This window comes from Cryptotermes secundus, unplaced genomic scaffold (assembly GCF_002891405.2).
Source record: "Cryptotermes secundus unplaced genomic scaffold, Csec_1.0 scaffold1359, whole genome shotgun sequence".
NCBI classification, from domain to species: Eukaryota; Metazoa; Arthropoda; class Insecta; order Blattodea; family Kalotermitidae; genus Cryptotermes; species Cryptotermes secundus.
The window spans coordinates 761,344-789,117 of record NW_019734334.1 but is presented as its reverse complement, the minus strand read 5'-3'; the positions used below and the strand labels follow the sequence as shown (position 1 = coordinate 789,117).

The window sequence follows — 27,774 nt, the reverse complement described above, 5'->3', positions numbered from 1 at the left end:
ATTTTAACTATTTGTAATTATTTTAATTAACTGGAACGTGGCTATCTTGGACAAAGTGAAGTTTTGTGTGTTGGTGATTTCTTTTTCTACTATAAATGCCTCTGATGATGGCTCCGTGGTGAGCCGAAACATGTAAGGCAGGTGCTGACGAGGTGGAAAACTTAAAAAAGTGTCACATTTGACGGAAGGAACTTGATTGTTAATTGGTTAGTGTGACGGACCAGAATGAAAGACCTTAAACTTACAAATAACGTTACCAACCACAACATAACATTACAGAGTCCCGATGAGGTGGATTTTTCAATTAACCCAATCCTTCTAGCCACGCTATGGCCCTGGGGTCGACTCAACCTCTAAGAGAAATGAGTACCATGAATCTTCCTGGGGGGTAAAGGGCGACCGGCACGTAAGACTGACAACCTTACCGCCAACTGTTTACTGACTGTCTAGAGAAAATGTGGGAACCTCGACGTCTCACAACCCTATGGGCGTTCACGGCCTATTACAGGGTTAGCTTTATCTTTTTCGTCTTTTATAGCAAGTTTGTCTCGTAGTATTCATTCATTCATTCATTCATTCATTCATTCATTCATTCAATCGATTAATTCATATTCCGGTTGCTCCCTCTTGAACATAGGGCGTCCGTGAAAAGCTTCGTTTCATTTCAGTTTCTTGTAGACAGTCGGTAGGACTCCTTGGGCGGGGTATCAGCCCTTCGTAAAACTGTTATCTACACAGGACAACACGAACACAGAATAAACGTACACAAACATCCATGCCTCGAGTGGGATTCGAACCCATGACCCCAGTGTTTGAGCGGGCGAAGACAGTTCACTGAGTGTTACGCTGATCTGTTATATAACCATATACGAATATAAGGCCAACTAGTAATTTAGCGGCAGAGAATAATCCAAGTATTTTCCGTTGTTATCCGAATTACAGAAGATTAGTATTATTGCCCATGATGAGTACCTGCATCCGCGAACTTGGGCTCGAGATATCCATGCGATTATTTCTAGATTATAGTAACTGAATCTGTTTCCTGTTTTTAATTGTTGTCGGTATGCATTCCTATGTTTATGTAGTTCGTGCACTGCTCTTACGCAAGAGTTAAGACTACAGGGTTCTGGGGGAAGTGATTCAACGAAAGACACTTTATGGAAAGGTTTCGCCACATAGATGCTTTCAGGTGATCTACGAAAATGAAAATGGAATTTTTCACTGATCCTCAGTTTTTGAGTGACTGGTGAATTTAGAACATTCAGATTAGAGCAGGAAGCGGAAGGCCTGTGTTGTTTACTCCACCTCTGCTCTCTAGGGCTTTGGACGTCACTGTTCGCATGTTTTCGTTTAGGATGTCTCTATGTTTGTTCAGTTTTGACACATAAATTACATGCTGACCTAAATTTGCCAAGTACTTGACATTGCTCGGCCACCCTCCTGTATTTCATCTCCGGTCTCTGGGTCACTCGACCATCATATTAGATTGGCAGGAGAGCTATATGAATTACGAATAACACGTCATTCTTATTTGAATGTACTGGTATGTGTTTCTGGAAATTGTAGTACCTATTCGGCAAGGTCTAGTGGTCAGAGTTCTTGGCTACAGATCCAGAGGTCCTGGTTCGATTCCCGGCGCTACCAGATTTTCTGAGAAATAGTAGGTCTGGAACGGGGTCCACTCAGCCTCGCCAGGATAATTTAGGAGGTACTTCAAAGAAATAGCGGCTCCGGTCTAGAAAACCGAAATTAACGGCCGTGGGGATTCGTTGCGCTGACCACGCAACACCCTCTATCCGCTAAAGTTGGCACTAACTTCGCCTACAAGCGGCGGTCGCTCGGTCGGTATAGTTCGCTTGCGGACTACAGGCCACAGAGTTTTCTTTTTGTAGCATTATTTATTGTAATATTGCTGCTTTGTACTGTAATGAAGGGGGCCAGATGCCTGCCCAGTTCTCTGGAGACAGTGTCACTTCCGTTGTATGAGACTAGTCAGGTGGTAGTTCCATTCCTGATCATGGTAGTCTGAGTTGGCGCTTGCGCCTTCCTGTGCTTCAGGAGGACCTTTATCAGAAATGCTGACAACAGTACTGCCGTCCTCTTGCCTGAGAGTGCTTGCCCTTCAGCTGTTCTGGCACCAGCCCTTTTTGCTTCAGGCGATGTAACAGCAGTTAACATTTGCCCCAACAACTTGCGAGAACAGATGTCTGTTGTGTCTTGCAACCTGTCGTTTCACTTGGGTCCAAGTTAGCCGAAAACACAAGGAAACGTCCGTAAATCTACGTATAACCATATGCCCTGCTTGCAGAGTGATTTCGTCTGCTTTGCACTTTCGAAACCGTGGCTTATGAATTCTCAGAAGCTGTAGCGGCTTTGGGTTCCTCGAATTCTATGGCGCAGCAATCAGCTGATCTCTTTGTCTCCTTTGTTTTGCTGCGGTCGGTGCCTTAATATTCCTAAATATAAAAAGGCGAAGTTGCCCTTCTGTTAAATTAATTAAGCACCACACCACGAAGACTTATGGAGACTCGGGGATATATCCCCACCGTTCTTTACATTAGACCTATATGGAGGTGAGTGGCGAGCCTCACGTTCCTGCCGCTCTACCCCCAAGGAGAGATCCCACGGTACCCATTTAACGGGACGCTGGGTGGGCTCCAAAATCGGTCTGGACGCCGTGGTGAAGAGAAAAATCTCTTGCCGTTTATGTTGAGTGGTTCGCGTCGTTATTTACCATCGTGAACCCCGCAGAGATATTAGGCAGTAACCCCCCGCCGAAACCACTTGATGTAGCCCACTGTATTCATTTCTTCATGGCAGCTTCCAACTTTCGTCTGCTAGAGTGCTCACCGTACTGATTGCCAAACTTTCGTCTGCTAGAGTGCTCACCGTACTGATTGCCAGGGCATTTCAGTCTTTCCAAGGTCAAAAGTCCAGATGTTGGAAACACCCGTATGGCAACTGTTCAGGTCTTACCAAAATCAGTCCTTGACATATAGACTGAAGAACTTATCATGTCCCATCATATTACATCATGAAATTTAATTATTTACTTACTTTAACATAAATTACAAGTCGGATAGTCGCGGGTTCGAATCCCAATGGTGTTTTTTTTTCAATTAACCTAATGCTTCCGGCCGCACTGTGGCCCTGGGTTCGACTCAGCCTCTAACAGAAATGAGTACCAGGAATCTTCCTGGGGTGTAAAGGGCGGCCGGCGCGTAAGGCTGACAACCATACCGCCATCTGTGAACCGACTGTCTAGAGAAAATGTGGGAGCCTCGACGTCTCATGACCCGATGGGCCTTCACAGCCTGTTACAGAGGTAGCTCTACCTTTTTTTATGCAAGTGTGGAATCTAAAAACATACCATACTCGTGTATAAACGTATATACACAATGACGTGTTTCTTTCCGTATACTATTGAAGTGCATGTTGCACAATGTTAAATGTGAAAGAACATCTGTCATAGAAATTTTGGACAGAAATCATGTCATGTCTTGTCCCTTCATCAAACCTTTCTCGTACTGTACGTTTTATATTTGAAGCCAAAGGAGTGTAGTGTATGAAAAAGTGTTGTCCTTTATCAAAAATAAGTCTTACGTCAGTAACGAACGTCAAAAGTTTATCTCTTGTCGCGATGTCACTTCTAGGTCAACAGGGCTGTTGTTATATATGTCTTCTTATAACTTCGTTTATGGCCATGGTTTTTACCTTTTCACGGTGTTTCCCTTAAGTTAACAGTTTGTTATCCTTGTCACCAACATCCCCATACTTTTCTTTCATGATTTTCTTAACTGTAGCCCACAGCGTCAGCCGTTCGCTGCACCACCTGAATTAAGGAAGCATGGGCTTTCCATTCTCTCTTCCCGGCTCCATATAATCTCGAACACAAAAGCGAACCCTCTGCTTTGCGAGAGAACCATTTGATGATTATTTCTGCCTCTAAACGTACTGGTAGGTGCTTTGACTATTGCAGGCATTTAGCTGCACACCCACATGATTAAAATGAAACCTAACAATTGCATTACATTCTTTCACGCCCCTCGTTCGTGTCTCCACCTTATCGTGGTGAGGGGGTTTGAGTATGCCAAGGACCCTGAGAGCTATACCAGCGGTAGCGTAGCTACTGGCAGGGCCTCCCTTGCTGGACAGGTCAAAGGGTAGGCATCAGACGAAGAGAGACACCAAAAACCAAAAACTGATGCCGGAAGCAGCGTCATCAGCAGCGACTTGAAGCACAGAGCAAATGATGCTCGAGATGGTTCAAGTTCGTATAGCAACAGGCGTGACCAGAGTGGTTTGAACGGCTGTTGTACTTCGATGTGGAAAGCAAATGGAAAAACTACCACATTATCAATTTTCCTGGATAGTCTCTTTCCAAAAACGGAGATACCATGTATGCGACCAGAAGACGAGGAAAAAGACGTAATAAGATGCTGGATGACCTTGGGGACAGAAGAGGATATTTTTATTTGAAGGAGAAAGCTCTAGATCGCATTAAGTGGAGGAACTGTTTTAAAAGAGACTGTGGACCTGTCGTATGACAGATTACTGATAAAAAAATGATTGGAAGTCATAATGTTTTAATTATCACCATGAAAAAATCATAATACCAAAATTTCGTTCTGTATAGGAGATAGCCCATTTCCTGAACTTGCCGAACAGTCAAATTTTCCTGCGCCAAGTGGACAGAGGAGACCACCGGAAGAGGCAGAAGCAAAATGGCGACGTCGGTTGAGAAGTGGAGGCTCGCGCTGTTTTACGGTTCCTGCATTTGCAAGGGAAGTATGCCAGGGAGATCCATGACCAGATGACCGCTGTGTCAGGAAGGTGTACCATCATATGACACAGAGGTCAGGTGGAAGAGGCGCTTTCATTGTGGACAGATGAACCCCGAAGTGGAAGACCATCTCTCGCTGAGGAACTGAAATTGTGGCACAGGAGGAAGCTTTGATCCTATCACTGGCGAGTACTACCGGAATCTTCTGAAAAAAAATACGGGAGGAAATCAAGAAAAAGTGACGTGGAATGCTGAGAAACGGTGTGCGACTTCTTCACGACAACTCACGAGCTCACGCTGCCAGTTTGGAATATGAAATTCTCCCCCATCCACCATATTCACCAGACCTGGCACCAAGCGACTTCTTCCACTTTCCATGGNCGTATCAAACGCCACTCTCCACAATGATCTAGGCATACCATACGTAACAGAAGTCATTAGAGCATATGCGGAGAAACACAAACATCGGACCACACAAAGCAGCAACCAACTAATACGAAACCTCTTCAACCAACCGGCAATAGAAAGAAGACTAAATAGAATGTGGCCAGAGGATCTCATTAGATAAGCACCAGAGAATCATCGAAGGATGATACCTGCTTCAATACTACTACACCCATACCTTTTACTAATTACTCTTTATGTAAAATGAGTAGATTGTAAAATTATTTCAAAATAAAAAAAAAAAAAAACGTGCTACGGTCCTGCAGGCAGAACTGACGGACTGACGGGTTTCCCACAGGCCAACAGTCCAAACGATTGGCCGGCCGGCCACACCACACACATCAGTTTTGCCTTTCAGTCTTCAACTGTGCAGGTCGAACTGGATGCCAAACTGTGTGTGTATGGGAGCCCTAAAGAAGCCACTTCGTGGTAAGCGATTCCAAGACGATGATGACATCATTTCTGCAATGGAGGATTTCCTACATAGACAAAATGAGACCTTTTATGATCAAGGTATCCAGCAGCTAATGCATCGCCGGGGAAAGAAAATGTGTGGCCTTGCAGGTGGCATATGTAGAGAAGGGCTACCTCATATACAGTTTCTTGCACCTGTCTCTTTTTCTTCTGGGTTATAATTAAAATGTTATGACTTCTCCATGAATTGGGGGGGGGCTGCTGAATCACAGGAGGTGCGGTCATAGATCACTTCAATGGCGGACAGCCGAAAAATATGGTTCTCCAACTTAAGAGACTAACAACCTCTCACTGTAAAAAAAATCATGTTTCGAAATGTTATAGCTCGATTACTGTGTGATGAGATAAACTTGCGAGAAATAGGGGAAATGAAGGGAAATAGGGAAACGGAAAGGGTACGCCCGTTACCAGCCACTCCAACTCAGAAACAAGCTGCCAGTAGCGAACTAAACTGTCTACCTCTCGTACCTGTTGAAAGATAGTATGGACTCGTTTCACCAATGCACAAAAATTGTCTCCTGCGCATGTGCCATCACACCGTAATCGCGCTCTATACATGGCAGAGGACGTGCATAGAACCTTACTAAATAAAAGAATGAATGAACAAAGAAATAAATAAAAAAAAAGGCAAAGAAAAGAAAGACGGTGTGATGTATTGCACAATATTGTCACTAAGTAAGTTGATTCAAGCCGTAAGAGCTTCTGACTTGAATTCGGGAGGTTGTAGTTTCGTATCTCGGCCAGGACACCTACTGTCCTGATGACCGAGTTCATTCGTAATTTTCCTTCGGGGAAATTCCAAGATAGTATTAATTCTTCCTTTTACATTATTTCCAAATCATTGTTGATTATTCGATACTATGTAGGTTTGAGTTACTGTAACGTCGGCAAGTGAAATATCGGTAAATAAAATAAACATTAGCCTATAGCCTACATATGTCGCATGAATTTCTGACCAATCAGTTGGATCACAAATATATACCGGTAATGATTATGTATTAAACAACAGTATTTTAAATGTAGAAATGCGTGCTCTACGAAACGCCTGTCCCATTTAATTCCATTATAAGAAGGTTTTACTGTACTACACAGGAGCCGGGATAGCTCAGTCGGTATAGCGACTGGCTATGGACTGGACGGCCGAGGGATCGGAGTTCGAGTCCCGGTAGGGTCGAGAATTTTCACTTCTCCAATCGTCCGGACCGACTCTGGCGTCCATCCAACCTCCTAAACAATGGGTACCAGGGGCTCTTTCCCCGGGATAAAGCGGCCGGGGCGTGAAGCTGACCACTTACTTCCAGCTAGTGCCGAGATCAAGAAAATGTGGATCTTTGCATCCACTTCCGTATACGCCTTCATGGTGTAGTGCTTAATTAATTAAACACAGGGACAACTTTACCTTTACTCTTTACACAGGTCTTAAGGTTCGGCCACACAGAGCGCTACGTACGCTATGTTCGTTATACGAACATAAAAATATCTCCCTTTATTGGCAATGTGACTGGCCACACAGACTTCCGTACGCTACGTACGCTGTGTTCCCTATGTTAGCTGCGTCGCAGGGTGTACACAGCGCACGTAGCGTACGTAGCGTACGTAGCGAACATATCGTAGCGCTCTATGTGGACGAACCTAGTCTCCAAGACTAATGACAGTCGCTCGTCTCTGGAACCGGCACTGGTGCGTGGCTTGCCTTCAGACTAATTGTGTAAGCGAAAGTTCGTTCTGAGTTACGTCATGCGGTCAGCCACGGGGCATTTCCTGCAAGGTCACGACTGAAATTCGACATTGTACTGAACAATACACAAGGAATCCTTTTCCTTCTTCTACGTTCCTTCTGTGAAGGAAAGTAGAGCGTAGCCTACTTTCTGTGCCTTGCAGGTATTCTTGCTGCTGTGTAATGCAAGCTGTAGAAAAACGGTTTCCATATATACGGAGAGATCAGTAAACCTTGCGAAACTTTTATTTCTGCTGTGCACTCGGCTTCATTAGTTTTCCAGTGAGTAACGCATGACGAATTCCTACGTTTTAGCAACACACTTGCGGTAGACGAGCGATCAAAGGTACCACTTAATTCCTTACTTTCATACCGTTTTACTTGTACTCATGCCCTTAGAGGCTATCCCGGAGAAGCATTGGAGTGGTTATTGAGAATCGCTCGGCTAGTCAAGAAATTTCCCAGCTTTTATGGTCCACGAAATTCATTACAGTGTTCGCACATGAGCCTACCACTGGTTCCTACCCTGAGCCAGATGAATCCAGTTATCATTATTTTAATATCATTCTTCTATATATACTCAGGTGTCCCACGTGGCTTCTTCCCTTCAGGGTTTTCGACAAATATTTTATTTGAATTTCTCATCTTTCCCATTCGTGCTGCAGGCCCAACCCATCTCATCCTTCTCGATTTGAGCACCCTAATAATATTTGTGAAGAGCACAAATCATGAAGCTCCACATTATGCAGGTTTCTGCTCTCTCTTGAGGTATTTAATTAGTAAATAATCAAAATTGAAGGATGCTTGATTTAAAAATTTGAAATTAAAAGGAAATCGACATTTGAATTACTGTTTTTGTACATATACTTAGTTTCTGGATGGCACAGAATGAATTTCGCCAGAAGGCGAAGAATACAACTAGTGACAGGTAAGGTCTAGTTAGTTAGTTAGTTAGTTATTAGAGAGGGTGGGTTTCCCCATGCACTTAGACCTGTGGTGGTCCATTGTGCTTCCCTCTATGATTTCTACCAGCCTCTATATCCTACCGGTACTGGTGCTTACCATCAGTCCCACCCAGCCAGCGAGACCGGCTCTCTACTTACTGAGAAGTATCTATAATGCTTCCCCCATCTACCGAAGGTATTAGTGACTGCTGTTGGGCGGGAAACGTCCGCAATTTTGCTCAGTGACCTCCTTTGGAGGTATGCGGTTCTTTTAAGTGCCGTAAAGCTAAGACATGGGACCCACGGCTTAAAGTCGCTCCCGGAGGACTTGTTCCCTGAATTTTTCCGCCCTTAAAAATTCGACGACCTCCGCCGGGTATTTGAACCCGCGTACTACGAGTCATGAGGTGGGAACGTTACCTCTAGACTACGGAGACCGCTCAGGTAAGGTCTAACGACAAAACTGTTCTCAGTAATCGTTATCACTGCGTTGATAATGGCGGACGTCAGTGATAACTGGCAAGAAAACCGATCTGAACCAGTGATTTACACCTTTTCGCGTTTGACGTCGAGATGTTACACAGTTTTCATCATTGAAGCTATCCAGGCAAGTAACATCCTGCACTCACATTCCTCCCAGCTCGGTTATCATACTGTATCTTAATCTGAAAGTTAACGAAACAGAGATAACATTTTATCGCAGATCCTCGGAGAATGGCGTGACCCTTATCACTTGCGACAAACGTGTAATGTGACTTCTGAATGGATAGCATCTGACGTAATCGACCTTTGTGTAAGAAACGGGATGTACTGCTAGGAAACAGTTGTAGTATACGCGAATCTAAATTGGCAACTGTTTATATAACAACGAAGTCACAGTTTGTTACTTCCGTTAGCGTGACTTTTTTTACTTCTTGTGCATATTCCCATTACGGAATGTGTCTACTAATTTTTTACTGGAAATTATTTTAAGTATAATATTGTAACGGAGTTGCTCAAAGCGTTTCTAGGCAACGGCTCGGTAAACACGGTCATCGTGTAACAATGGGAGATGTGTCTCAGTGGACGAATGTTATTGCGCGTTAGGCAAAAGTCCACCAATGAAGACGCTGGCTAGGAATCACACGACTTGTTCTCTGTGTGGTCTTCCTTATGCAACAATAGAACTGGGTTTCTGTGTGTGGTCCTTGCGGAAGCTATATAACGAAAATAACACCAGCAGTTCAGTTCACACCTGTGTGGAGGCGGGGTCGAATACCTTCACCGTGACCCTACGATTCGTAGGAGGCGACGAAAAGGGAAGTCTCAAATCTGAGACAGTAAAATATGATCGCGAGTCCCAAGGGACTCGGACTTGAGAAAGACGTGCTGGCAAGGGCCAGCAACATGTACAAAAGACAGAACCGTCTTCTAATGAGAGAGGGCGCACCACAAAAACAAGACCTAAGTGTCAAAAAGTAATAAATATCTGGTCATGACACCCAGATGGGGCTCGACACAAAGACTTACTGACTGACCATCAGTCGCAATGTGATTTTGACTTTGAGCTCAATTCGGTTGTCGGTAGGAGACAGCCAAGGAAGTCCGTAGAAGACCTGTGAAGACTTAAATTGTGAATTGAAGACACCGTGTGTTATAATTACAGTAATCTTAAAATTGTTGCAATTATTTGTAGTTACAACTAGTGATGATCCAATAAAACGATTCAGCAATCAAAACTCGCTTCGTAATCACTCAAACACGTGACAATATGCTGATTGTCCTTAGGCACCACAAACCAATGTTTGAAGGGTCTACTCAATTTTTGGCGTTGGTTGAGGTCTCACTGTAATCCTGCTGGCATATTCTGCGTTGTGCTGTCCCGGCTTGTTTTCTGGTAGGTGTTAGATAGGCTCTCTTGGTTAATATTTTGTCAGCAAGAATAATATGTGATTGGAGGCTCTCATAGCGGTGGCTGTGAAGAGTTCTGTCTTCTGAAACACGAGTATCACGCCGTGAAGACCGGTGAAAGTCAACCGACGTTTCAAAGGAATATGTCGACTCCATCTTCAGGACTGAAGTGTACGCCAAGCGAAAAAAAGCAACATGAAGCAGGCAGCGTGAGGAACTCTTTTATTCCTCCAAAACATCGACTGAGCGTCATCAGACTACACGTGGATACGTTCCAGAAGATGCTTGCAGGAATTTAAAAAAATAATTTCCCTAATAATATACCGTGTTACACAACTGACTGATTCAACCTGAATTTTCAACACAGCTAATTGCAATGTCTACCATTCGATATGATCCTGAGCCAGTTCGTCCACCTCTAATTGTCATAAAACCCAATCCCTGAGATACGTACATCTTCATGTTATTTTCCTCTGTCCTCGGCCTACTTGGAGTAGAAGTTTCCCCACCGACAGTCTGTAGGTTTTCCGTGTCTATCCAATTGACTCGCAAGCGCAGACCATCCCAACCTCCCATATTGCACAATACAGTAGATCCTCGAACTTCGAGCGGTTGATGTTTGAAGAACTTGAAACTCGAACAAAAAATTCGAGGAAAATCCGGTTTTCAAACTCAAACAAAAACTCGAAAGTCGTACAAAGAATTAATTACATTGTTATCACGTGATCGTCACGCCTTGTAGAGAAGTGGCGCCCCAATATTGCAGTTGTGAACAGGAAAATATCTGCCTCTCGGCTTAATTATACCCCGGGATCAGCTTTGCCCTTTCTAAAGTTGAGTGCCAGTCATGCAATAGCTTCGAATTCCAGAAGCATATGGGACAAGTAAGGAGAAATTGACGTGAGGATGGCAGGTTCACTATCCAACTGATGGTAATAACAATAATATTGTGACATGTTGACCCCTACCTCCCCAGCGGTACGTGGCGGTAACGTAACGCTCGCGTTACTACGGTAATAGGCGAGTTCCCGCCCCGCCACTCCCCTCCGCGGTGACGTCACCGAGGGATATCGCGGTCGCTAGGCAACGCGAGTCAACAGCGGCGACGTTACGATAGTAACAGCGGTTACCTCCGCTAGCGTTACATAGCAACACAGCGCCAGGCAAAAAGGGTGCCTATTACGTGGCCGTTTTCCCGTACTGTCCGATCGAGGCTACATACGGAGCAGCGAAGGCTATTCACAGTCAGTTGTACTGTAACAGTCGCCGAGTTGTATTCAGAGTCAGTCAACTAGTCAGTTGTATTCTGGCATTTGGAGTGTACTAATTGTGATACTGCAGATAGCAGTAACCGTAAATCTGTAATTTGGGTGATTGTAAGTGCGAATGTGAAATAAAATTCGCTATATAAAATACATCGTGAAGTTATTCGTCGCGATATACGCCCGATACGCGACAATATTATCACGTCTTAGAGTGACTCTCGGCGGAGGTTTGGATTTGAGATTGGATTTATTGGCCATTTGCAGATCTTACCTACAAATAACTGAAACATTATCGCTGATTTCCACACTTTACAAGTCACTATAGCACACGATGTCATTTCACTCTGCTTTCACTAGTCGTTTCCCGGTAGCGAAATTTCTGATTCTTCAGCTTCCACGCTCACGTCGTTGCTGTCCTGCGAATATCCCACAAGTCTCCTATTGCTCCAACTATGTTTTCCCTTCACAGACTCCCTTAGAACTAACTTCCAAACTTGTCTCGATTATAACATCTCGGCATGGACCGCCTAGAAAACACCGTTCCTCTGTTGTAGTTCAGTTGTTGCTTATTAAGAATCTGCTGCCTAACAACGGATGTAGTTTCGTTGTTTGTTTCAAGGTCGTTACACAGTAAGGAGTCTGCACGCTACACTATTAACGGAGCGATAACGTTCTAAGCTCGTGTTCGGGAGATACTGGGCTCGAATCTTTGCAGGAACACCGGATGTTCTTAGTAAGGTTTAAGTGGTTTTCTTTAGTCCCTGAATTTATTGTTAATTCCATTTCAGAATTTCGCCCCGCTGCCATATTGATTTAGTCTATTATAGCAATATAGCATGTAGACCCGTTTCTGGCCAACAACTGCGAGCCGTTGCTGAGTAACTGCTTTGCAGACAAACATGTTCCCACGGAAACGATTGGACTACAACAAAGAGGAGCTGTGTTTTCTACGCGGTCCGTGCCAAGTTGCTACAAGCGGGACAAGTTGGGAGATGGCCGTCTCCCGCAGACGGATGACCCGCCGTGCCGCTCCTGAACGGCGGTCGTATAAGACCTACCGTCGAGAAGAGACGACGGAAGGTCCCGGAATGCAAAAATGGAATGAAGGACCGAGGCGCAAGACGGCAGTTACGTCTGAGGAAGGGGAAGACAAACGGCAGTGGCCTCAGAGGACGAGACAGGAGACAGGACCGACGTCTGGGAAGGAAAGAAACGTTATGTACTATATGAGCCCCGCGGACAAACTCACGAGTTCGAGGTCGTAAAGAGAGTAGTCGGGTTGCGGAAAGTGAGTGACTGGTCATTGTGGTGGGGTTGGCCCCCTCCGAAACGAAAGAAGAGACTGCTAGCAGCTTAAGAGCCAGAGATGTAGGACTGCCGGCCATTCTCTGAACGTTTGCCCGCACAGACCGGAGGAAGATGATGATGGTACACTTGGACCGCCACGCACATCATCAGGTAGCCGCTCGGGACGAGCGGCCTTCAGGAGGGAGCAGCGGGAGAAGTTGGGGAGCAATCACTATGAGAACCGAGCCACTGAGACAGAAAGCGAGACCGATCACAGACGTCACAAGCACAACCCTCAGAAAACAAGAAATGGCGGTATGCCTGTAGGAGTGAACCGTGTAGCATGTAGACCCGTTGCTGGACAGTGACCGCAAAATACATAAATGTACAAGAGCCGTTGCTGGGTAACGACTTCGCAAACATGTTTCTACTGAAACGATTGATAGACAACAACGAGGGGCTGTTTTTTTTTTACGCGGTCCGTGCTGGGATGTTATAAGCGGGGAAAGTTGCGAGCTGCAATTATCCAGTGAAGAGAAGAGCTGGGATGTTTATATGAGATGACCCCCAGCCTGAGAGTTAGTCAGTTGGAGCAATGAATAGGTTTTGGGATATTTGCCATTTGGTAAGGATGTTAGCAGAGGACATTGTTAGGATCTCTTCTTGGTTGGCATCGATCCGGGAGGCGAGGGAACCCACCTAAGCTTTCATCTGCTCTTACCCGTCGCCCATCCTTTCTTGATTGGCGTCCATCTTTTCTTGAATGGTTTTTATTTCAGACCCAATTTTGGCTTCCATTCTTTTCTGGTTGGAGCCCATCTTTTCTCGATTATGTGAACATGTTTTGTTGTACATTTGTAGTGCCGGGCGATTCTTCTTATGCGTTGTCTGTTATCAGCTGCACACGACACGTGAGAGGAATCTCCAGCTCTACACACGTACAACAGAACATGCGCGCATAAACGAGATTATACTTTGGAATTGTATTCAATGACGGAAGTGCAGCAATCTACAACAGTTTGCATGTGAGACGGTGAATAGGATCTTTTTTTTCACGGGAATATCCCTTTCAATTATGTAGTTACATTCCAGGCTAATTATTTTTGGTTATTTAGGCATCACGTCAATATATTGTTCTAAATTTGTCAAGCTTCCAAGTCATCTTCAGAAATACCTGCAACTGAGTTGTGCCGTTCTTCAAAATGCAAGGTCACTTTCGAGCGGAAATAAAAGCTTTGTAATTTGCTTTATACGCAAGTCATTTCGTACAGTCTGCAAGGACAAGAATGATATGATTCTGGACGTAAAATCTCTACAATTTTGAATTGTTTCATTTTTGGTCCGTTACACTATCAATCACAGAGTTAGTAGAGAGTCCGTCGAGTGTAACAATTTGTAGGTCACTTTTTTAATATCACTTCTGCCTTACATGTTTCGGTTTGCTACAACCATCATCAGAGGCACTTACTACAATTATGGAAACACTGTCGTTGTTTATGATGTTCACAGTTATGTTTGTCGTGTAGACGCTGCTACAATATGCAAAAACAGTTTCGGATGAAATGTGAGAACTTGATAGTGTACTCAACTATCTTAGTAAGTTTTGTGCTTTTACACGTCAGCATATTGTAGCAGCGTCTACACGACAAACATAACTGTGAACATCATAAACAACGACAGTGTTTCCATAATTGTAGTAAGTGCCTCTGATGATGGTTGTAGCAAACCGAAACATGTAAGGCAGAAGTGATATTAAAAAAGTGACCTACAAATTGTTACACTCGACGGACTCTCTACTAACTCTGTGATCTCTACAAAATTGCACAGGAGATCAAGAATGAATTATTTCTTCATATAATGCACCTGTTTTTATTGAACTTGTTTCTAAGCCTAAATATAGAACACGTATTGGAGGTATTTGGACCAAAGAAGAACGTAACAGGACGACGACTGAAATGACGTTACGAGCAACTTGTAATTTGTACTATTCACCAGATGGTGCACGAGTGATCACAATAAGGAAATAAGCTGGGCAGATCATGTAGCACACATGGGGTGATGAAACACAGAGTATTATAGTCGGAAACTATTAGGGGTAGAAACTTAGGCAGAGAAAAAGGTAAAAGGCAAAAAGGTTGAGTTATTTCTGTGCTTAATAAATTAAGCATCAAGCCATGAAGACGTATTGAGGAGTGGAGTATAGCTCCACCTTTCTTGACCTCGGTGCTAGGTCAGAAATGAACGGATATAATTAAATTAGTCTTAAAGATATAGGGACCGAACACAGTGATCTAGAGATAAAATTATATATTCGTATTCCGTAGGTCTTCGGTTTGAATCACATCTGGGACACCGGCTATCTTAACTGAGTGTTTCGTGGTTGTTGTCGGTTCCTCCAGGCAAATTATGGGATATTACATCAGTTAGCCCACGACCACTTTTTGTTTCCAAAAATTTTCCAATTCGTCTGTCATCCCTTATTACGCTATGAAGTCTCGTTACTGAAAGCATTGTTATATAACTCACAAAAAGAGAGAGAGAAAAAACAGGGCGTGAGGCTGAGAGCTAGATTGAAGTGATTCAAGATGAGGATCCACTGGCGGGCTCTTCGTGAAGATGGTAGTGAACCTTCGGGTTCCATAAAGGGCGCGGAATTTCGCAACAAGCTGAGCAAATATCAGCTTCTGAAGAAAGAGATTGCTCATTTGGGTAGCTAGATCATTTAATGATGTAGTTTAGCCTTTGGGATTAGGTTTGAATGAAGGAGACTACGAATCATGGTTAGAAACTGAGGAGTTGTAGAATATATCCGTACCATATATTTATACAGGCCTGTGAGTATTGTACCTTATGCGTTTGTGCAAGAAAATATAGTCTTGATAGAAATATAATTAGAATAATTAATCCAGCAATATCTTTATCCGTTAAATATCCACAAATAACTGAAAAATATTTTAGGGAAAGGAAGTACGTTTATTTTCAGGTTATTCTCGATATTTGTGTTTAATGACGCTGTAACAAATAAGGAAACAAGTGGAACACAACAACAGTAAGAAAGCACAGCAAATAAAATCACAAACTTGTAAAAAAAAACAAATTCATTGAACAATTATTTCTCCATAAACGATTTTTAGCTAGCTAAATAGTTTACGAAACTTTCAATGGAATGTGTATTCTAGTGGATTAGATACTTTTTTTTTCAAAATTAGTCATGCTACAGGCTTGACATTGCATACAACTAGAAATAATTTATTCATATTTTTCATAGATGTACTGCATATCGAACAAAAATAACAAATATTCATCTCGCAATAAGGATATACGTGAGTCAGAGAGGCGTCCAGTAGTGCATGAAGATGTTATACAGATATGTTTGGTATTCCAACCTGGAGCTAGGTAAATATGAAGGCTGCCATACTTGCCCGATTTTTTTTTTGTAAATGCTAGTGGGGTGGGACTAAGTCCCTTGTACTGCGGCCACTTCTGGCCTATTGTACCAGCCCCAGATGATAGGTGAGGGTGATTGTGGAGCAATTGGTGGAATGAAGATTAGGAGGGGAAACCGAAGTACTCGGAGAAAACCTGCCCCAGCGCCACTTTGTCCACCACAAATCCCACTTGACCAGACCCGGGATCGAACCCGGGCCGACGTGGTGGGAAGACAGCGATTAACCGCTTGAGCTATGGCGCGGCCGTACTCACCAGATTACATTAAATATCGTGTGCAGCATTGATGAAGGTTTACCTACAGCAGCCGTAACCAACTTTCTTAATCATGGTCTCCAGTTCGTGCCTATTCACTTACAAGTGTGACTGTGCTAGACGCGTTTCCACAAGGTCGCTACAAGTCTTCGCCCTCACTCGCCATATTGCATCTTATGCCGAACTTGTAATTCGTTTCGGGGACGGACAGCTCGCATATTGCATGAATACACGCCACTGCCATAGTAAATAACCCGTACTAATCAGTAATGTTGTAATGTTGATCCATTACAACACCCGCAACCAAACAGGGAACACACAACACGAGACACGATATACACTAAGAGGAACGACTTCCATAGTGGTGGAACTATGCGCGGTATTAGAATTGGGACAGATAAGATAAACATGTTGTGAAATAACAAGTGAAACTGAGTGCACTAAAAGACGGACACTGCATACATATCATGGACGAAAATCAGTGCAACAGGACGCTAAAATACAACATTAACTCAGTAGGATTAATATAATTATAACAACTCATTCCCTGTCTGGAAGGTGCATGTATGTGCTAAGTTTTTTTGTCTATGTTTCATCATCACCATCTTCTGTAGACTATTCAATTGCCCTCCGGTCTATTAGTTTCTAAAACTCTGGAGTAGCAGGTATTGCAGCAAACGGCTATAAAACTTGCAAGGTCCACAGACACCCACAGAGGAAATGGTTCCGTATTACGTCATTTCTTTTCACTGAATTTTAGAAACCACACCTACCTTATCTAAAAGCTGAGTCAGACTTGTGAAGAATCGTGTAGGTCATGATTTATATTTTACAGCCATGTTTATTTTGAATAAAAGCAGTCATAAAGCCCACGTGAATGTGCTCGAATGTGGTGACATGTTCATAATAAATCTAAGTATTGTATCCATCTTTGATTGGCCAGTAACAGAAATACTCATTCCTCGCATGATATGGCTGCTTTCCTAATCGAAGCACAATACAGAGTTACTACAAATGATTAATTCCATTTCAAAACACTATATTTTCCAAAGTGTTATACATGCAAACATGATTGATACATGAAAAGCGCCGCAAACTTGTCAAGTTTGCATCGTGATACACCAGTTGGCAGCATGAGTGCAGTGCCTCACAAAATGGCGACGAAGCTGGAAAAGATTATCTGTATGTTGGAATATGAGAGATGTTCGTCTGTTATTGCAGTGCAGCGTGCATTCAGAGCAGAGCACAGAAAAGAACCGCCATGTAAACAGAGCATTCTGCGGTGGTATAGGCAGTTTAAGGATACTGGTTGTCTATGTAAACGGAAAAGCGCGGGGCGACCAATATAGTATTTTGAAATGGAATGATTCATTTGTAGTAACCCTGTATATAGGCCGCGCCATAGCTCGAGCGGTTAGTAGCTGGCTTCCAACCGCGGCGGCCCGGGTTCGATCCCGGGTCTGGTCAAGTGAAATTTGTGGTGAACAAACTGGCGCTGGGGCAGGTTTTCTCCGAGTACTTCGGTTTCTCCTACCAATCTTCATTCCACCAATTGCTCCACAATCACCCTCATCTATCATCTGGGGCTGGTATAATAGGCCAGAAGTGGCCGCAGTACAAGGGACTTAGTCCCACCCACTAGCAATAAAAGAAAACTCTGTATATCCATACTTACTTACTTACTTACTCATGGAGCTGTGCCCTTCTGGAGGAGCCGCCAATTCTGCAGCTACTCAAAAATTTCCCAGCATTTTATGGAACCCGAAGGTTAATTTCCGTGTTCACAAGAGCTTTCAACTGGTCCCTATTCTGAGCCAGATCTATCCAATCCATACCATCCCATCCTGTCTCTCTAAGATCCATTCTAATATTGTCCACCCACCCACGCCTTGGTCTTCCCTGTGGTCTCTTTCCTTCTGGCTTTCCCACCAATATCCTATACGCATTCCTCGTCTTCCCCATTCGTGCTACATGACCTTCCCACCTAATCCTCCTTGACTTGGTCATTCTAATTATACTTGGAGAAGCGTACAAGTTATGAAGCTCCTCATTATGCCTCCTGTAACTTCATCTCTCTTCGGTCCAAATATTCTCCTCAACACCCTGTTCTCAAACACCCTCAGTCTCTGTTCCTCCCTTAATGTCAGAGACCAAGTTTCACACCCACACAGAACTGCAGACAAAATTATCGTTTTGTATATTCTGATTTTTATGTTTTTATGTCCATAGTATCTAATATATTGCTTGGAGAGAGCTGCATAATGAGGAGTTTCATAACTTGTGCTCTTCGCCAAGTATAATTAGAATGATGAAGCCAAGGAGGATGACATGGGCAGGGCATGTAGCACGAATGGGGCGAAGAGGAATGCGGATATAGGATATAGGCGGGAAAGACAGAAGGAAAGAGACCACTAGGAAGACCAAGACGTAGGTGAGTAGACAATATTAACATGGATCTTAGAGAGATATATGGGGTGGTATGGACTGGATCGTTGTGGCTCAGGGTAGAGACCACTGGAGGGCTCTTGTGCATACGGTAATGAACCTCCGGGTTCCATAAAATGCTGGGAAATTCTTGTGTAGTTGCACAATTGGCGGCTCCTCCAGAAGGGCTCAGCTTTGTGAGTGAGTGAGTGAGCGAGCTAAGACCTTAAAGAAGGAATAACACTCACTAATTGAGCTGAGCCCTTCTTGAGAAGCCGCCAGTTGTGCAGCTACTCAAGAACGGGATAGCTCATTGGTATAGCGACTGGTTACGGGCTCGACGACCGAGAGGTCGGAGTTCGAGTCCCGGTAGGGCCAAGGAATGACACTGAAATAATTTATTCATTGGGGCTTGTTGTCTAGCCATCATACATTTTGATCTTTAGTAAAAACGCGAAACAGTCTCCCATCATTGGCATTGGGACTGCACTGAGTAATCTGTTATATTCACGACCAGTTCCAGCACTCGGCATTTCGTTGGTAACATGACGCATAACATAGACCCACACAAAGAATGTCGAAATGTACTCGTAGCAATGAAAATCGGCAAGAAGGAACGGCTTCTCAAGAAAGAGAAGTAGCAGATTTCTGCCATCTAGAATATAATATCGTGTAGTCTGGTGAAAGTCAACCGACGTTTCGGAGTAACATCGCTTTCACCTTCAGGGATCGCCCCTGTGGTCTAGTGGTCAGAGTTTCTGGCTACAGATCCAGAGGTTCGATTCCCTGCGCTACCAGATTTTTTGTGAAGTAGTGGGTCTATAACGGTGTCCACTCAGCTTCGTGAGGATAATTGAGGAGCTACTTCAAGGAAACAGCGGCTCCGGTCTAGAAAACCGAGATTAACGGCCTTGGAGATCCGTTACTCTCTCCACGTGACACCCTCTATCCGCAAAAGTTGGCACTAACTTCGCCGACAAGCGACGGTCGTTCGGTCGGTGTAATTCGCTTGCGGACTACAGGCCACAGAGTTTGTTTTTGTTTTGATGGTCCAAAGGCCGACGAAACGTGTATTACATAAGTAAGGTGTAGTGCATGAAAACGATATTGTGCTGAAAATGATTACAGTTGAATAATGAAATGTAAGGTTTGTGGAAGGAAACGGCCGTGACCGTACTATCTCGAAGACTAAAGAAAGACCACGAAGATTATCAGTCAGAATAGGTGATCTCTGGACCGAAGTTTTGAATCCGCGATCTCCCAGTACGACTGCAACGTCCCATCTGAAGAGGATTTAAAGAGTCGCTTTCAGAGGAGGTCAAGCTTCTGATCACACTGCAGCGCTATAGTCAAGATTTTTGTTTTCTTGTTATTTTGTCTAGGCGAAATAGGCCACGGTTCCTTCGCAAACTCTCTCCAGTTTAATATACATAATCAGCCTTGATCTCACTTGACATGACGTGTGATGCAGCGTCATAAGCAATAACCTTTCAAGCCGTCATCTACTCGGTCTCCTAGTTCACATTTTACAGTATCATCAGTCAATAATTCGGTACGGAATCTTGTTAGGCTGGCTGGCAGGCTCACAATGCCATGAATACGTCGGAAGAGCTCTAACTTCTAATTATCGTTTTCATTTCGAAGTGACCCTGGCAGCGAGACAGTGTCGCGCCCTGACTGCATCATCACAAGTTATTTACGACGGCATGATTACACAATAGATGGGATTGCCTTGATGTTTTCACCCGTCAGTAGTCAACTGAAACAGAATTCTACCCAGTTGAAACAATCAACAAACCCAGTAACCTGAACCCCGCACATTTCGCATGCCAGGGCCGACCAAGCAGACTAGGGCATCAGATCCTAATCTGTTTACCTTTGTATCAACCAGGAACTACTCTGACTATGCCCCACTTAATTTTGGTGACCAAAAAGGAAGAACAGTTGATTTGCTAGAAGTTCGTATATTGTGTTTATAATTTATTTTAAAAATAACTGTAATTCAATGGACAAATAAGTTTTGAAACCATTCTTCAAATATGTAGCTTGCTTTAATATACGTGATAACGAAAAATAAGAAAATACCGGAACTGTATTTTTAAGCTTGGTTGCCGGGGCTATGCGAAATAAACCTCTCATAGTACGTATTATCCCTTACATTGCTTATTGTTTTCTCACCATTTTCCTAAAATAATGTCATTTTAAGATGAAAGTCTACATAAAAACGCAACGAAATGTATGTTCGTAGCACAGTGAATGAAGTGGGGTGACGCAGCAAAAGGAGAAGATTATTTCTGGTGTGGGCTGTCACATACCGTACTATACGGTAATGGATGCTTTTTCTACTTCAGTCGAATATTGCAGCAGTAATGCTTTTTTTTTAATGCTAGTGGGGTGGGACTAAGTCCCTTGTACTGCGACCACTTCTGGCCTGTTGTACCAGCCCCAGATAATAGGTGAGGGTGATTGTGGAGCAATTGGTGGAATGAAGATTGACAGGGGAAACCGAAGTACTCGGAGAAAACCTGCCCCAGCGCCACTTTGTCCACCACAAGTCCCACTTAACTAGACACGGGAAAGAACCCGGGCCGCCGCGGTGGGAAGCCAGCGGCTAACCGCTTGAGCTATGGCGCGGCAGAGCAGCAGTGCTCGGAAAAGACGGTTCCGTCACAGGCTACTAGCCAAGGCAGGGTAATGCGTTTGTTCAGAGAGAATGAGGAGGGCTCGTGCCCCAGATACCGCAATAGAAGTAAGAACATTTCACCAAAGGCTGCCAGTAGCAGGCTGAGCCTTACTTTTATGCTAAAGTCTGTACGGTCTGCATGTCCCTCCAGCCTCATGTAATATGTTCTGCCGGCCAGTTTCCCCTATACTGGCGCGGGGGTGAGGACTTAGACCAGTGACATGTTCCACCAGTACACACAAGGATATTCTGTGTATCGAATGGAGTCAGTTTCGCTTACATCTCAATCAGATGCAATGCAGTGGTGTATCATGTTATTCGCAGTTTAATATTTATAAACAGGAAGAGCGCTTTCCTAGTGAACCCTTGAGACGCGTCGTCAAAGGATAAATTCGAGATAGAATTATCTGTAGTTTTTAGAAATGATACAATTCTCAACGTCAAATCCGTCAGTGCTGTTTGGAATGTGGTGAAAGAAAACAATCCGGAAAGCACCCTTTCATAAGTGCACAAACTAGTGGAAGTAGTACTAACATCAGTGGAGTTAGGGCGTTGTTTTAGTACTCTAAAAAGAGCAAAGACCCGCCTTAGGAACCCCACGGGACAAGAATATGTTAATGCTGTGGCTGTTGTGAGCGTTCTGAGTATTCACAGAGAAGCAATTGCAGAAAGTAACAGTCGAGTTGTTTGCATCACAGAAAAGTCGAAGAGGGAACTTTTTAATAACGTAATTTTAAAAGGAATTTATTATTTCACATAACTTCCATGAATTACATTGAAGCATGCAATAGTATAGACACGACTACCTTGACCGACTAGGAAAAAATAAATTCAGTTTTTAGAATTTTCCTTGAAGAAATATTGTTATCATCATTATTACTATTAACATTTTATCCACCAAATATATAGGAGAAATTATAAGTAGGCATATTAGTCCTTTTAAGCCACGAACCGCCACTGGTATCAACATGGCCAATTTTGTTTTGGTTAAATAAATATTCAGATAGGCCGACACTTGAGTTCAAGACGCTACGTTTGGGCACTGTCCGGAACAAAAGACTTCGCTCAAAGAGCGTTCTGAAGACAACGGATTGTTGCTGAATATAAATGGAACACATGTGAGTATTTTATATTTTTCGAGATTGTGGTTTAAAGCCTGTAGTCTTCAGAGGTAGTCAAGACAAGTACAATTATTTGTGAGGTATAACCATAGGTATAATAATTGTGCAATTGAACTAATTTGTAACAATTCAGTTTATTTATTTACGTGCTGATCACAACTACCGGCGGCGAATTACAGTCAGCACGAATACAAAGAACAAATAAAACACAACAAAGAAAACTTTATCCGTTGAAATTGTTTACATTTAAACAAGAGTTTCTGAAAATATATTTAGATTTACAGACTGCTGAAGGTCGGTGGCTGGAGGTGCACGTAGAATTTAACTATGTTCCGAGCAGGAACACGAATGCCGACTGTTTCCAGGAGAGAGGGGCAACATTTAGTGCGAATGTAAACATTCATTAAATACGGAGCATCACAGTGGCGACGCCTGATATGTACTGTTTGCAAATTTAATTTTTCTAATAAATCATCATAATGATACTAGATATCTTTAAAACATATTATGGAAAAGGGCTACAAATTTTCTTTGTATTTGTGTTTATTGGAGTCAGTAATAATAATAATAATAATAATAATAATAATAATAATAATAATAATAATAACTAACTTACTTCATAGAGCTGAGCCCTGCTGAGCGCTTCCAGCTGGATCGTAACCGCAACATTAATATAGATGCAGTTACACGTGAAATGGGTGACCGATATTCAGCTCAGGTAACAGTTTTGGCGAGCTGAAGTACCTGATGATGGCCGGTTGGGGCATAAACATGCTGTAAAAAATGAAAATTCTAAGGAATAAAGTGGTTGACGGAACTGTAATATAAATATTCCATCCGAATTTTGTAGAAATGCAACAGGATGCTTAAATACAATATTGTAAGTAGGGTAAAGTTGTTCCTGTTTTCTTGACTTCGGCACCAGTTGGGGGTGAGTGGTCAGCTTCACGCCCCGGCCGCTTTACCCCCAGGGAAACGGTCCGCGGTACCCATTGGATAGGAGGCTGGGTGAACCCTAGAGCCGGTCTGGACGACATGGAGAAGTGAAAATTCTTGCCCCCACCGGGACTCGAATTCCGACCCTTTGGTCGTCCAACCCCTAGCAAGTCGCTATACCGACTGCGCTATCTCTGCTCGAAGTGCAGTAAGTAGTGTATATAAATGAATAAACACTGTTGCTGATGTGTAGGTAGCATAAATAATACTTGTAAGATCTGAGGTTTTCACGGCCGTGACGCCGTGCATATCTTGTGTAAACCGACGTTTCGGAAGAACGTATAGCTAGCTGCAGCCACCTACTCACGCAGGTTCCTCGCTCGGGGATTTTTCTACCCTGAAAATGGAGGCGATACGTTCCTCTGAAACGTCGGTTCACACAATATCTACACGGCACCACATCCCAGAAAACGGCATTTTTCGTAAATAATACTTGTCCGTCCTTACGAATAACATAGTTGCAGCTAAGCGCATTTCACTAAATAGAGACATATCAGTGACCATTATAATAATAAATTTAGTAATCAGATTCGTGTAATACCTGCTACTAAGTAACATCCGTAGTCAGTCCTGTAAGGTAACAAGAGTCTTTGTGATATAAAAATACGCGTAACAATAAAAATAAATTTAAATTCAGAACAGTAGGGGTATTTTCGTAAAGGTACAGCCTCTCTGTGATGCAGCTTATCAGATTATAAAATGTAAAAAAAAAATGCACGTCGTGAATCACGTGACATTGCCTACTATACTGTAGGATTTTAGCACCCTCCGTCAGCAATCACGACAATGCTCGAAATGTAGACCAAATGTATATTTAAAAAATTAGCCCGGGGACGATAAAGGCCCGAGATCCTAAGCGGTCCCCACTTTCGCCCATCCCATTCGCCGCTAATCTTCAGCATTCTGTTCTCAGACACCCATATTTTCTTCCCTCAGGCTCATAAATATGTTTCTCACCCATGTAAATAACAGGTAAAATTACACATGTCGGCAACAAAATGGCATACGGTAGGTGGAAGCGTTGGATGTTTCTGCCTTCAAGAAAGGACGACCCCTTCGTGGAAGCACAAGGTAGAAGACCCTGTTTCTAAATTAGGTGTTCATTACGCATTCATTCGTACATTGTGTTTTTTTTGAACAGCTATTGAGGTTATCTCTCGTTGATAAAGTTGATAAGTGCACGTTGTCTTCCAGCGCATTTTGGTCCACTCCTTGAGTCCCCTGTGTATTTTTCAGAATAGTGTTGACTGGTTGACTTCATTTTTTGGTTCTAAAGGTGTCATTCATCACGAATTTGTGCCAGGAAAACAGACTGTAGGCGGTAAATTTTATAAAAAGGTGATAAATTGATCGCTCAAGTTCATCGCGTTAGGCCTGAGTGTCAGGAAAGTGGTTCCTGGTATCTTCTGCACGATAATACATCGGCTCATTCTTCGGGCTTTGTCTCCGAGTTTTTGGCGAAACGAGGGACCCCCGTGTCATCCCATCCACCCCACTCCCCTGATTTAACATCGGCTGACTTTTTTTATTTCCTAAATTAAAAATTGCGATGAAAGGGACGAGTTTCGAGGCCGTTCCAACGATCCAACAGACCGTGACGAGAGAACTGAAGGCGATACGGGAAGAAGCGTTTTCTGGGGCATTCGATTGGTTGTATGAGCGATGTAAACGTTGTGCGGAAGTGGGCGGGGACTATAGTGAGCGATGGTATTAATAAATATTTTTATCTTTTTATGTGTTTGTTATGGCCGCAGTTCGTGAACTTAATTGTCACACTGTGTAGGCGCCCCTGAGAAGCTGCTTTTGTACCCATTCGAGGTACTGGCGCCACAGTTCGAGAAACGCTGTTGTAGACATTACGTAACTCCAGCTGTTTGTGCGCTGCCTTCAGACGTGTGATCTTGAAATGAGTGGGATACTGGAATGTGTGGACGACCCTGTTTTCCTTGTCTGTTCGGGGGGGGGGATGTGGTGACCCTGATTGAGCTACGCAATATTCCACTTCGTTCCGAGCGGAGTTTTATTATGAATGTTGTGAGGCAGCTCTCTGCAGTCCTTATTACTAAGCCTGACTGATTCATGTATTTCAGTTAGGGCCGGGATCCGCGTCTTTATCGTAATGTGGCGTTCTGAAGGACATAGATCATTCAGGCATAACAATATTCTTCCGTCTTATGAGGATAGATCACTCAGTGGTAATTAGAAATCGAAATCTATCTATCTATCTATCTATCTATCTATCTATCTATCTATCTATCTATCTATCTATCTATCTATCTATCTATCAGCTGTTTGTAGGGCCATGGTCGCTTTATCAGTTTCTTGATCTTTTACACAGTCGATAGGCCCCCTTGGACAGGGTATCAGCCCTACGCAAGGCCGCTACCTGCACACAGGACAGCACAAACACAAAATGAAAGCAAACTGACATCCATGCTTCAAGCGGGATTCGAACCCACGATCCCATTGTTTGAGTGGGCGAAGACGGTACATGCCTTAGACCGCGCGGCCACTGTGATCGGCTAAAGCGAATTCTTTGCTTAGGGAATTCTTTCTTCCTTAGAGTCAATTTGTTAAAATCTGCGAGAGCGGCTGTGGAGAGCCGTTTACCAGGGATAACTGAGCAAACTCGCGAAGAATTATGTCAGAATAGATATACGAACTTCCCCTTACTTTTCCATTTTCAAAAGAAATGGCAAGCAAATGAATTCTTGAGGGACACTACATTCTAGCGGATGCCATGTTGATCTTGCTGAAGCATTCGGTTACGGACTGCCTTTTCCGTGGCTACGAAATTGTGACCAACGTCCATTAATTAGGCTTGGCTTAGAAGTCACGACAACTCGCTCAGACACTCTCTTTCCTCATCAATCAAAGTAACGTACACACTCCGTAAGCACTGTCATTAATTACTGGACACACGTCATGGCACTTTGCCTCCTAATGCTGGTAATATTATCTGCTTGCCTGGACTAGCTATTCCCGCCGACCCATAATTAACTAAGACACGAATCGCTCGGATTCACGGAAGGACAGCTTACGCCTTAAAGCCTTAAAGGAGTACAACAAAGAATAGTCTTAAAAGCGAGAGTTGTTTTCGCTCTTTCGATGACACACTCTAAATGGGAACTGTTGTCATATTAGTGCTTTCTGGAAAATGGACAATTTTTTCATGTACTCATATTGCTTGACTTAACGTTTAATTTATGGATAGCTACGACTTTTATCTCAGGAATTTTGCCTCTTCGGTTAATGTTTAGTGAGACACAACCAAAAAGATGTTTAAATCGTCAAGCAAGGTGGGTTAGGCTTCTACATGAATATAAATGAATGAAACTTAAGTTAGATAATGCTCGTGTAAGCTTAAGAGATGGTAACGTACGCCACGTTTCGTCGATATCTGTCAAATGACTGAGAAAATAACAAATATGGGTGTATGTGTGTACAGGTTCGTTAACGTCTAGCTGAGGTTGGTTCCGTAGTATGGGCGCTTTGGGTCTACTTTTTGATAGACAGATATGGCAGAAGTCACGGGCGTTTTTCAAATATTTTCTTTACACACCTGAAACGAGCAGTGTTTGTTTAAAGTACGCTACTGTAGAAATCATACCTGTTAACGAGATTGTCGATTGTACCTCAGTTACCCTTCCTATGAAATGTGCAAGTCGGAATAACTCTTTTTCTTCTTCGTTTTACGTGCCCTTGAGCTAGTATAAGAACGACACCAGACAGACCTTGAATTTATCGTCTACCCACTGCAAAACTAAAACGTATGCAGAAACCAGAATGTATGTCTCTAGTACTCTTCGTATATGTATATATCTTTAGAATGAATTACGTCAACGGATGTACCAGATTAGACAAAATTATATAAAATAAGGGGCACACGTAGCGTAGTTGGTTGAGGCACTATGCTACAAGCCGGGAGGTCGTAAGTTCGAGTCCCGATGAGGTGGATTTTTCTCAATTTACCTAATCTTTTCTGCCCTGGGGTCGACTCGGCCCGTAACAGAAATGAGTACCAGGAATCTTCCTGGGGCGGGG

The 27,774-nt window shown here is 43.3% G+C and overlaps 1 protein-coding gene across 4 annotated transcripts in view; it reads left to right on the top strand.

The window, feature by feature from the left end:
- The window catches only part of LOC111868706 (probable phospholipid-transporting ATPase IF), a 166,378-nt gene that overhangs the window by 22,832 nt on the left and 115,772 nt on the right, over positions 1–27,774 (top strand). The window contains exon 1 of one of the 4 annotated variants that reach the window (XM_023859621.2): positions 22,655–22,731. The exons of the other annotated variants lie outside the window; for them this stretch is intronic. The gene's annotated coding sequence lies outside the window, so the exon portion shown is untranslated. Of the gene's footprint in view, positions 1–22,654; positions 22,732–27,774 lie in introns of those variants that run through there. 4 annotated transcript variants of the gene reach the window in all.